The sequence below is a fragment of the Mastomys coucha genome, unplaced genomic scaffold (genome assembly GCF_008632895.1).
Source record: "Mastomys coucha isolate ucsf_1 unplaced genomic scaffold, UCSF_Mcou_1 pScaffold4, whole genome shotgun sequence".
NCBI classification, from domain to species: domain Eukaryota; kingdom Metazoa; phylum Chordata; class Mammalia; order Rodentia; family Muridae; genus Mastomys; species Mastomys coucha.
The window spans coordinates 10,520,309-10,533,323 of NW_022196910.1; the positions used below are offsets into that span (position 1 = coordinate 10,520,309).

Consider the following 13,015-nt stretch of genomic DNA (forward strand, 5'->3'; position numbering starts at 1 on the left):
CACACACATACACACACAGACACACACACACACACACAAGTGTGCGTGCCTCTCTCAGATGTCTTTTTCAGCAGCAGAAAGGCAGCCAGCCTGTAGGATGGGAGTGTGAACCTGAAGCTGCAGCTGACTGGACCATTCTTGATCCAGTTCCCAGACTTAGGCTTTCCAAGGCGAGGGACAATGCAGAGTTGAGAGAACGCTGAATCTTGGACAGATGTTACCAGCGAGCACTCTGTTAGCTCTTTGTGCCAGAAGAGGAGATGGGTGGGTGGGGCAGCCCACCAGAGTGTCTCAGTGGTTGCACGTCTCCACTCTGAGGTAAAGAACAGTGCAACAACAAAGGGGTGGGCACATGATATCCTACAAGTTGTTACGTCCCCTGAACCTCAGTTTACTCGTCTGTAAATGACGTCAGTGATAGCATTTGTACAAAGGGATTGAGTGAGGATTAGAGAGTGGGTGCTTATCTTTGGATCATAATCAGCCACATGGTGGGATGCTATTCGGTAATTCAGAGATGATGCTCCCTATTGGGATAAAGGTAGCCAGCAGGTATTCGGGAGATCCTTGTGTATTAGGTGGTATGGTTTCAGAGGCATATAAACACATTAGCCAGGACTCAGGAGACTTGTGCTCCGGTATAGCCTGGGCTTCTACTGAACTAAACGACCGTGAACAAATCAGTTTGCCAAGTTTTTTTTGTTTTTGTTTTTTGTTTTTTTTTTATTTAGTCAGTTTTCTGCTGTCGTAGCAGGAATCTTCAGACTGAATCATCTGTAAAGAAGAGAGATTTATTTGGTTCACTGTACAGGGGATAGAAAAGTTCAAGATCAGATTGTTATCCGGGGTGAGATCCTCACGTTACATCACAAGATGGTGTATGTCAACACATTTCAGAAGTACTCAGGAGAGTGGGGTGTAAGCGCCTGGACACAAGGAGGACACAGGGCTGATCTGTAACAGCTCTTCTTTTCAATAGCTAACTCAGTCCTGCATGACTGAGGGAAACCATTAACCCATGAGGATTTTGTCCCACTGACATAAACACATTCTATTAGGCTCTACCAACCGGCACACTGCCCAGGGAGGAATTACTCTTCGCCACAAGTTTTGGTGGTTAGTGACCATGCTCAAACTATGGTACATCCCATCAGGAAAACAGCATCCCAGAGTAGGAGTGCCAGAATGTGGGGGTTCTGTACTGCACAGACATCTCCTCCTGTGCCCTCCCCAAATTGGACACAGATAGCTTACAACCACCCACAGACTTAGACTCCTCCAACCGAATTATACCCTGTGTTCATTATGTGTGGGCTCGTTCTGTGTGCCTGATCCTGGGCAAGGAAGTGAGACAGAGATCTCCTTTTATTTTTCTGGGAGTGCCTAATGAGAAATAGCATATAGTTGCATTGTTCTGGGGAACAGTTATGTCTGAAGCAACAGTACAGGGAAGGATCAGAGTGGTTCGAGTACTCTGAGAAAGTGGGAAGAGATGTGGAACACGTGTGGCCAGGAGGGAGCTAGGGAGGAGATGTCCAGGCAAGATGGCTAGTACAAAGCCTGAGGGTGGGTGACAGTAAGGTTAAACACCCACTCTCCTAATGAGAAGCGTTTATGGCATCAGGTCATCAGTGTCATTGTGATCAGTTGCCTCACAGAAACTAGAGAGAGAAGATTTGACCCATGGTTTCAGAGCTTTTATTCCATCACTATAGAGAAGGCAGAGTGGAACCCAGTAGCTCACAAAACTTGTAGCCAGGAAACAGAGCAAAAGAAAGAGAATTCTGGGACATGACACAGTCTCTAAGGATTTATCCCCTTATGGTAGGCATCTACCAGGTAGGCTTGTCCTCCAGAACCTCTCAAAATAGTGTCATCAGCTGGTGATCAAACATGAAACATTTAATCCTATGAAGGAGCATCATTTCAAACTGTAGGGAATGAAGTTTCATTTATTGGAAGTATAAAACCAGGTAGTTTTGGAGTAGAACATAACTAGTTATGGTCCTAGTCTTGTTATCTCCAATGGTGCAAAAGGATTTTGAATTCCAAAGTGCACTTGGTGAGGCATGAAAAGGGTCAAGCGGGGTAACTGATAGTGGGAGACTTAACAGACTGTCAACTGGGGAGTCGCAGAAGCAAATGAAGAATTGCATCTGTTAGGGAATATGACCATGGGGTTTATAGAAGCAAATAAATCAGTCTGTTTTAGGTTAGTAGTGAGTGCATGTGGGAGAGAAGGGGGAAAGCATTCAGATCCGCAGACTGACAGCCCGTGTGACTGAATAGGGTCATTACTGATGAAGGACAAGAGGGGTGTGGCAGAGCATGAAGAGATGCATTTAGACCTGTTTATTGGGATGCTTTTCACCCATGCCATGTCTGCTTTCCCAAGTGTACTTGCCAGCTTCCTCATTAGGCTACCACCTGGCTTCTAGGAGCATTGCCAATTGGTCATTTGCCCTGCCCTAGGCAGGGGGCTTCTGGCCAGCAACTGAAGGTAGGAGAACTGAAGGCCAAGTAGGCATAGTCTGGCTCATCAGGTATGTGCTCTGTGAGTATGCCTCCATCTGTCTTTCTCTCTGTCTATGTTTTTGTCATTCTATGTGTGTCTCTTGCTGCCTCTGTACATTATTATGTCTCTCTGTGTCTCTATCAATCTCTTTCTCTCTCTCTCTCCATATACATACATACATACATATGTATATGCCTATACATACATATATATGCCTATAACTATTACCTGGATGGATGGATAGAAAGATAGATAGATAGATAGATAGATACATACATACATACATACATACATACATACATACATACATATATCTTTTCTGTGGGTGTTGAGACAGACAAACATAGACAGAAAGACATCTATATGGGTCCACACTATTTGTATATGTGTCCTTTGGCAGAAGAATCATGTGTATTTTCCAGATGACTGGTATTTTCTCATCATTACGTTCTTAGGGACATTACTAGAAATCAGGTCCCATTGTCTTTAAGAAGAATGCTATTTGTTTTCTTATTCAGCAGGCTGGAAGGTTCTACCTGGTTTCCAAATTGTGACAGTACAGGCATCTCATTCACTCTTCTCTGCCTGCTGCTATCTCCAACTCAACAAGTCCACATGTGCTACCAGTCTTGGTACCTTAGTGCTCAGAGCCAAGACGAGGACTTTTTTCTCAACTCCACAATGACGAGTGTGTGCATAGGACACCATAACAAGCAGCTTTGGGCCTAATTGGTAACAGTAGCACCAGAATCTTTCCAGAGGAGGCAATAAGCCCAGAGAGCATGAACAGAATAAATTCCCAGACAAAGTGGTGGAAGCATAGGGAAGGACATGCTAGAGAAGGAAAACAGGGGTGAAGCCACCCTGTGAGGTACAGAATAAAGGGATGGGGCCTCCATGTAAAAGGCCATACTCAACTTGAACACCTGAGAAGCCAGATTCCAAGGGGACTGGGGTACCATAGTGTACTGGAATGCCCATAGACCGTGGCCTCAGCTCTATCAGGGCTCAAATACTAGTGCTAAGAGGAATTGGGGCTGCTAGATGGTCAGGATTGTAGCCACTAGAACTGGGAGTTCTACATTTGAGTTGTAGAGCTGGAAGATTGGTGATTTGAATTAATGAGCCAGAGGCCTGCAAGCTGAGTGACTGTATTGTCTCTGGTCTTTGATTTTACATCAGTAAAATCAAGGTAATAGCATTTCCTACGCAAGGTTGTTGAGAAGTTACGTCCCATCTTTTGGTCTATCTCAGGAGAACCCAATAAATAGGTAAGCCCATTCCCAGCATAACCATCATCACTCTTATGATTACCATCACCAGCATCAAGATCTTATTATACAGTCATCCCCTAATAGTTTCTTTAGTTGCTAACAAAAAGCAATTTAAGGAACAAAGGGTTTACATTGGCTCACAGTGTGGGTATATAAACCACCATGGCAAAGATGGTAGCAGGAGTATGAGGTGGCTGGTCATGTCACATCTGCAGTCAGGAAGCAGCTAGAGATGGAGGCTGGTGCTCGGCGCATTTTCCTTTTTATCCGGCCCAGGGAAGAGTGCCACCAGCTTTAAGGTGGGTCTTCCCACCTCATTTAACTCAGTCTAGAAAGTCTCTAGAAGACTTTGAAGAGGCTTAAAGCCCTTAAAGTTGACAAGGTTAACTATTAGCGTTGTCGACCTGACAAAGAGCCATCTGTTTTGTTTCATTTCTTTACAGTGATTCAAAAGCGATCCTTTCAGCCACGCAGTGGTGGCTCATGCCTTTAATCCCAGCACTTTGGAGGCAGAGGCAGGCGGATTTCTGAGTTCGAGGCCAGCCTGGTCTACAGAGTGAGTTCCAGGACAGCTAGGGCTACACAGAGAAACCCTGTTTCAAAAAAACAAAACAAAACAAAAACAAAAACAAACAAGCAAAAAAAATGATTCTTTCAATGCTGAGCTGAGGCAGTGAGTTTCAATGTCCAGATGGCAATGCTCTTAACAGAGCATTAATGGTACCTGTCACATGAAAGACCAGCACCTCTCTTTCTTGTGGGGCTGACTGCTTTAGCATCCCATAGAAAGTCTCTGGGAGCCAGACAATGGTCTGGAGAAGTATATTCCCAAATCAGATTTATAAACTGCAACGAATCCTTTGTAAAGTGCCATGGTTCATCTTGATCTTCACCTCAATTAGCTTTAGAGTCACTCAGGAAACACACCTTGAGGTATTCTATGAAGACATTTCCAGAGAGGTTGCACAGAAGAGAGTAGACCCACCCTGAATGGGCAGTGCCGTTTGGTGGGTTGAGTAAAATGGGAATGAACCAGGCACCAGAACCCATGCTCCTCTGACTTCTTACTGGGATGCAGTGTAACCAGCCACCATACTCCAGCTCCCAAGCTTTCCACACGATGGGGATCTTAGACATGTCCTTCAGATGATGAAGTCTGGATAAGTCAGAGGCAAACTGACATGAGTGGATAACTTCAAGCGTGGGCCCAGTCGAGAACTCTGCAAATTCTTTGTATAAGTAAGCCCTGTGATTATTTTGCAGATAGCTCAGTCATATTAGCCATGCAATCTTCAGAGGATTTAGTAAATACCTCCATTTATTGAATGCAAATGTTTATGTCCATGAGCTTAGTTTTGGGGATTGTTTGGACCCTTCTGTATTTGAATGTATTTCTGTCAGGGGCGGGGGTTAGGGATGGTGATTAGAAGCAAATGAAAGGATTTCATTTGACTGATTCTTTTACAGTTTCCCAATACCCTTGGCTGTTCTTCTTCAAGAGGAGGAAGCTGGTGTAGAAGCCCACAGATTATACTTTCAACTTTAAAACCTGTACCGTGTAGTTCCTACTACCCTGCTTTAGGCTCCAAGTGGACCACTCTACCGGCTCCACCCACGTTCCCTCAGATCCGAGGGTGAAACACACATACACACTAACTTATTTTTAATATGCTTTAGCTCAATAGCTGGGCTCTGTGAAACTTCCCTCCACTATCGTGCCCTTCTTTTCACTCCCAGCTCAGCACCTGTAATTTTTTCTATCCTTTGCTTAGCTGCCCGCTTACCTTCTCTTTGTTCGGCCCCCTAAAGCCGCCTCCATCTTAATTATGTTTTTAATCTCCTGACTGCTCCCACAGGCCAGTCTGGGAAGTGGCCAAGGGCCCTTTCTCCCTCCGAAGCATGGTGAATCTTTCCTCTTCCCTCCAGTCTGTTAGCCTGCCTGTGGGAAAACTGAAGTCCCACCTATTTCACTCAGCTCTTTGGCCACAAACATCTTTATTGATTGATCAAAAACTAACTGGGGAACGGGGCCTTCAGTGTTCACATGCAGATTCCCGATCAAAGCATCAGAACCACTCCCTAGGAAAATCTTTGTTTGGGTACCCACTGTGCTCTTACTTGTGGAGAAAATGACACCACTCACAGGAGAAAGGCCTCTGGGATTTGAACTCATCAGAAACAGAATTCACTTTCATGATGATGTGTGTCTGGAAAGGGGCTCTGTGCTGATCTGTGTTGGTATCAGTGAAGCAATTCCCTTGACACTTGACCTTTTCTTCAGAAAGTTAAGTATCTCTTCGCTTCAACCCAATACAGGGTATGGGTTCCTTGCCACTCCTGAGAGGTAGTTTGTACCTACAGTCATCAATATATTGGTGAATCCCAGGCCATGCGGTTTCTAGCAATTTTTAACCATGCTAACCAAGGACTGACTCTTAAGGGGGAATCAGGGAGAAAAATAATTCCTTTTAGTGTTTACTCATGGAGCAGAGGATGGAGTGAGTTACATTGTGTGAATCTGAGTATGTTTACACAGAGGATTGGCTACTAAAAACTGAAGATGGCTGTTCCTCCAAGTATGGTGTTTAGTTAGCTGAGATGTGAGTCAGGCATCTAGAGAGCTTTCTTTACTATAACACATTTGGTCTTCTCAGGAAACAGTGGAGGTAGTTAAACTTTGTCCCTAATGATTTCATGTAGATTCACTCAATCAATGATTATTGCTGCCCTACTATGTGGAGACACTGTGTTCTAAGTGCTTAGGATATAGCAGGGGACAGGACACACAGTGCTACCTGATCTTGAGGCACTTGGATTTTGTCAATGCAAGCAGGAAGTGGACAGTATGTAGAATAAATTGTAGGCAGAATATAAAGTGATGCACGCTGTAGTGTTAGAGGGATCCCAAGTGTCAGATAGTAGCCACCAGAAGGGATTCCTCCTGTAAAGGGTGGCATTTATGAATGCAAGGAGATAAAGACCGCGCTGGGAAGGCATGGAGAGGGACTTCCCGTGGAGGGAACAAACTGCAGCAAGCACTAGCAGGAAGATGCTGAAGCTGGGGTTCAGTCTTTCCCTGATGTGTAAGAACTGAGGTAGGCTTTGCATATTCCTCATCTAAATTACCCCTGTCGGAGGCCCAGGTGCCAGCTTGCAGAGCACCGTGCCAGTAACCTTGGAAGGGCATTGGGAAGAGATTTTGTAGGGAAGGATGGGTCTGTTCTGGGTTTCAGTGTTTATGAGAATGCGTTAACATTCATAGAACTAGATACCCAGGAAGTCCTTTTCACTCCCTGTTAACTTAGAAGACAAATATTTTCATTAACACCGTTTACTTTGTCTGCTTTCTCTCCACAAGTCTGAGTGTTTCTAGCTGTTACCAAAGATGAGCTCATTCCAATGCAAATCCTGCAGCCCCCACCACAGTGCCTTCCCAACCACTGTTGGACCTCTTAGTGCTGGCTGTCAAAAAAGAATCTGTACTAATGGGACACAGGTTGCTCACTGATGCCAGGCACTGTTTCAAACACCGTAATTAGTCACTTACTTCTCAAAAGAACCATGAGGTAGGCACTAATCTATCATCTGAATTCTGCAAACAGAGAAACCCAAGCACTGTGAGATGAGATTATTTTGCCCAGACATTGTGAACAGAAAATAGGGGAGCCCATCAGCTCAGCCTTCAGGCTAACTGATTCTGTCAGGCAGTGACAACACCAGAGGGATGAGGCTGTGTGATCTTTAACTGATTTGTTTGAGAGAAACCCTGTACTGGGAAAGAACCACCACTGGAGTCAGTTTGCTAGATCTTGCAGACTAAACAGGAGGATTGACAAGATAGAATGAGTGGGTATTTGAAACCTATACGGGGGGAAAAAGAAGTCAAAATATGAGGTTTATAGATGGAACCCAGAGTGGGAACCCAGGTGCATAAGCATACCTGATTGTGAGCAAGGAAATGAAGTCAAGGTTTACTGAGTCATCCGAGCAGAAACCTGCTTTCTTCTCTGGGATGGTGCCGCTCCGGGATGGCTCCTCCCACTCCACAAAGCTCTTCCTAAGTCGATGCAAAGCCCATGACCCTGCGATTGTCCCTCCTCAGGCTCTATTGCCAAATGGACCTGTTTTCATCGTCTCAATACTCCCCTTTCCCACCTCAGACTCTGAGAAGTTTGCAAGGCTGCCAGCCAAACGGTTTATTTTCCAATCTGTGTCCACCACTGCCCTCTAGTGGCAAGTATGTGGCAATGTCACTGCCTTTCCGCACTTTGCAACCATTAAAGAAAATGCTGGTCACTTAAACGCAAGAACTGTTATATTGTGATAATAGAATGCTTGTGATCAAGATGGGGTACAAGTGACTGATGGGCAGGTGGCATACACAATGTGTACATACGGGACAAATGGATGTCCATTGTCTTGTATGGGGTAGATCAGTGCAGTGTGGGATTTTACCACACCATGTCAAGCAGTGAACAGTTTAGAACACATTAAGAGAATCTTTCTGGAACTTTCAAAAGTGGATACTGGACTATGAAGAATAGTGCATGACTAAAAGGACAAAACAAAGCAGAACAAAAGCAGGCAAGCAAACAAACAAAATCCTGAATCCCTGGGTAAGGGATACCTGGTAAGGTAACAGTCATATAAACTTTTCACGGTCCATGTCTCACATAACGGTCAAAAAGCTTGATCATGACTCTCTTCTCTATAACCCTTCTGTAGATTACTGCCACCGTTGCATTAAGGCCAAGCTTACCTTCAGTGTACCTGTTTTTTTTTAAACTGGTATCTAATCTCCATTTCTCTAATCTTTTTCTTGTAAAACTGTATTGCTTCCCCCAGCAGAATGGACCTTCTTTCTCTGCCTCAGATAGACCAACATCTTTCCTACCATTTGCACAGATACTTCACATTCTTCATGCTTCATCTTGAAGACCCATGGCCTATAGTACTCAAGAGATGGCTCAGAGGACCTGAATTCAGTTCCCAGCATCCACATGGTGGCTCACAATCATCTGTAACTATAGTTACTGGGATCTGATATCCTTTTCTGGCCTCTGTAGGTACGAGGCTCACCTGCAATGCATATATATACACGTAAGCAAAACACTCATATGCATAAAATGCAAATAAACAAGTGTTCATGAAGTATAGCAATAATGGAGAAACAGATACATTGATGTAGAACAGAGCCGAGAGCTTACAAATAAAGCTGAGCATTTACAGTCAAGGTTCTAAGAACGTACAACAGAGAGAACATAGTTTCTACAGAAAAATCACTATGGAGATGGCTAACCACAGACAAAAAATAAATAAAATTGGAGCCTTGTCTCGTATCATATATAAAAGCCAACTCAAGATGGATAAATTAGTGTAAGACTGAAAATGTAAACAATTAGAAAAACATAAAGAGAATAATCAATTTTGCATCGGTAATAATGCCTGCGCTATGTCTCCCAAATTCAGGCAGCATATGAGTGAGAATGAGCAAATGAGATCACACGAGAGGGAAAGACGTGTGAGAGACCGCTCATGGACTAGAAGAATAATTTACAAATATCTGTCTGATAAAAGGCTATCATCCAAAAATATAAGAGAACTCAGTTCAACAGAAAACAAAAAGACATATAAAGCACCTGAATAGATATTTCTTAAAAGAAGACACACCAAAGATACATGAAGGTAATGCTCATCACCAGGAAGATGCAAATAGGTACAATGAACATCTCACATGGGATAGAATGATTATCATAAGTGATGTGAAAGGCCTGGCAACATGGCCCAGTGGGTAAAGGAGCTTGCCATTAAGTTTGATGACTTGAGCTTAATACCTGGGACTGACATTGTAGAAGGAGACAACTGATTTCTGCAAGTTGTCCTCTGACCTCCACAAACACATTATGACATGAACATATTGAAATATAATTTAAAATTATAAAGGTAGAGACATCAAGGGCATGAAGAAAGGAGATTTTTGTATACTATAAATGAGAATATAAATTAATACAGTTGTTATGGAGAACAGTATGGGATTCCTCAGAAAATAAGAAATAGAATTACCATTTGGTCCAGCATTCTCACTTATGTGCACATATCCAAAGAAATGGAAATCATCATGGCAGTGAGCTAGGGATAGTGGCTCTCCCGTGATCAATGTAGCATGATTCACAATAAATAACCAAGGTGTTAGATGAATCTACTTTCGTTGTCAGATGGTGTGCTGTTGGTGATAATGAAATACTATTCGGCAGTTAAAAAGAGGGAACGCCTGTTGCTTTCAATAGGGATAAACCTGGAGAATGCTGTGTTGAGGCCAGTAAGCGGGGTACAGAGGAACACCATCTGCGTAACTTCAGTTAGGGCATCTAAGGGTTAAAATCATGGAAGTATAACATCGGATTATGGCTACTAGAAGTAGAGAGAAGGTGTGGAAAGAAATCCAGTGACCTTGATCAAAGTTGCAGCCAAGAAGAATGAGCTTCAGTTGTCCACTGTAAGGACCTCAGATGTTAAATATTAAACAACAACATTTCATATTTTCATATTGCCAAAGAGGATTTTAAATGCTTTTACCATGCCAAAAAAAATGCTAAGTATAAAAGACAGTTTCGTTTATATGATTTAATCATTCCACAGTGTAAACACAGATTAAAAATACCTCACATCACCTGCCAGGTAAAACTAATGTTATGCAAAAGGTCAGTCACATTCTCAGAAAGGACTTCCTTCCCAGCTGTCCTATTTAAAGACACATTACTCTTGGAAAAGCCACTCCAAGGCCTGTAGTAATAAGGGTTACAGGAAAACCTCTGATCATTGGGGGTGACCAGGAGTTTATTAGGAGGCATGCCTCTAGAACCACACCTATAAACCCAGTGACTTGGGAAGCTGAGGCTGGGTATTTGAGAGTTCAAGGTCAGCCTGGGCTACTTAGTAAAGCTCTGTCTCAAAATTAAAAGTAAAAAGGACTTTTACAGACAGAAACATTTATAGGAGGCAAGTCTGTTGATTACAGTTGAATTCCTACCAGTGTGAGGTTGACCAGAACTCCCCAAAAGCAAACTGTTAAATAAACTGCATAATCTCTTCAGCTCAAATATTCTACAAACTTTTTCATCCAGAAAATTTAAAAGATAGGCAGTTCGATTCTAGTAGTGACCAGTAGCTTGTTGGGGTTAAGCCCTTCACAGATGATAATCACAAACTTTGGACAAACATTTAAATCAAAATACATGATGTTGCTAGAGAGAAACAAAAAGTGGAAGAGAGCTCACCTTGAGGGACGGGAGCCACTTTACATCTCCCCGGGTGAAACGGGAAGCTTGGAACAGAGAAGCTAGAACTAAAGCAGAGCTAGGTTTTAATAGTTTACTAGCCGGGCAGCATATAAAGATGCGGCAGGAGAGAGGGGAGCAGTCAACTGATGTTTCAGTTTCTCTCAAGAGGATCAACCAAGGCTTTGCTCAGACCAATTCTGTTTTCCCTTCTGGCTGACAGTTGTTGATCAGGGTGGCACTTGTCAATAGGCCTATCTATAAGACACTATGGGGAGGAACATCTCTCTGGGGAACCAGATTCAAAACAATAGAAAGTAATTTTAAACACACACACACAGACACACACAGACACACACCACACATTCTTGTCAAGTATAATAGGGCATTATAAAGTGCAATAGAACAACATTAAATTAGATTATATAAAGTTAGCCTCAGGGCTACAGAAGTGACTTTGCCAGTGAAGGTCTTGCCCTCTGAGCTTGAGGATTGGACTTGGTGTCTCTAATACCCAGGTAAAAATCCAGGTACTGCAGTGTGTACTAGTACCCCAGAAAGGCGTGGGTTGACCAGAAGGGGATGCAAGAGAACTTTCAGAGGTGACAGGAACAAATAAACCCCACCCCACCTTGTCATTTAACAAAGTCAAAAACTGATACTGTAAAGATTTTCTTAATTTTACTCTAAGTACAATTTATAACAAAATATAAAAACACAGCAGAAATGTATATTTCAGTTCCATGACTTAAGTCATCATTGTTGTAGATCTCAAATACATAATGAGGCTTTCAAAATTATTCTTGGGTTGGTAAGACAGCTCAGGCTTAGCCACTAAAGGAGCCTGCGCCAAGCCTGGAAACTTGAGTTCAGCCTCCAGCCCCACAGAGTGGAAAGAAGAAATTGATACCTGCAAGTTGTTCCCTGGCTTCCACGTGAGTGTGTGTGTGTGTGTGTGTGTGTGTGTTTCAGTTATCATAACAAAGTGCCACAGCCTATATGGCTTAAACAGCAGGAATTTATTTTCTCACAGTCTAGACATCTGACGGCAGAGCACAGTGTGGTGGGTCTTGCTAGGACCGCCTCCCAGCTTGCAGATGGCCACCTTTTTCTTGTGTCCTTACAAAGTACAGAGGGCATCTGTCATAAGAACAGTTCTACTACCATCCCGGGGTTCCATCGTCAATACTGACCCAGCTCCAGTTACCTCTCACAGGCCTTGCCTCCAAATTCCTTCTTACTGGGGGTCAGCTCTTCAACACATGAACTTAACAGGGGTGGGGGGGTCCTCTCGACCTTCAGCATTATACATACATTCAGGAAAATTTGGAAATTACAAATAAACAAACAAATAAGTGTTACCAGAATGTATTCACTCCTGTGACTTATTTATAATTTCTTTTGTGTTACTTTTATGTGGCTATCGGTATTTTGTACATGTAATTTTGCAGTATGATTCTTTTTCATTTCAGTGCTAGGGATCCAACTCAGAGCTTCCTGCATACCAGGCTCCTCTATTGCTGAGCTTTCTGCCCCAGCCATTTAAGTTTTAATTTATATATTTATTTATCCATTTAATTTGGAGACTGCCTCTAGTCTCTAGCTAAGTTACTCAACTGGCCTTGGGCTCACTACCGTCTAGCCAGACCTTGAACGATTGACCTATTGGTTTCTACCTTCAGTGCACCTGGGGTTGTTGGCATGTGCCAGCAAGCCGAGGCTTGATATATTTAATATTACAGCATGCAACTTAGTTCTGTTACTAAAGAGGCTTCCTTCCTGTGAACTCTTTTTGAATGGATGGAAACAATTGCCTGAGCGACTGTGACATCCTGTGGCAGAATACTGGGTGGCTTCCCAGTGTTTTGCCAGGGCCAATAAGGTTGGGATGACTATTTGTGCAGGAAGTATTTACCTGTTTCTTCGATTTTTTTTTTTTTTTTTTAGTA

General features: G+C 43.0%; 1 protein-coding gene across 5 annotated transcripts in view; it reads left to right on the plus strand.

The window, feature by feature from the left end:
• The window catches only part of Syn3 (synapsin III), a 467,567-nt gene that overhangs the window by 19,477 nt on the left and 435,075 nt on the right, over window positions 1-13,015 (plus strand). Inside the window, exon 1 of one of the 5 annotated variants that reach the window (XM_031348902.1) lies at window positions 11,889-12,001. The exons of the other annotated variants lie outside the window; for them this stretch is intronic. The gene's annotated coding sequence lies outside the window, so the exon portion shown is untranslated. Of the gene's footprint in view, window positions 1-11,888; window positions 12,002-13,015 lie in introns of those variants that run through there. 5 annotated transcript variants of the gene reach the window in all.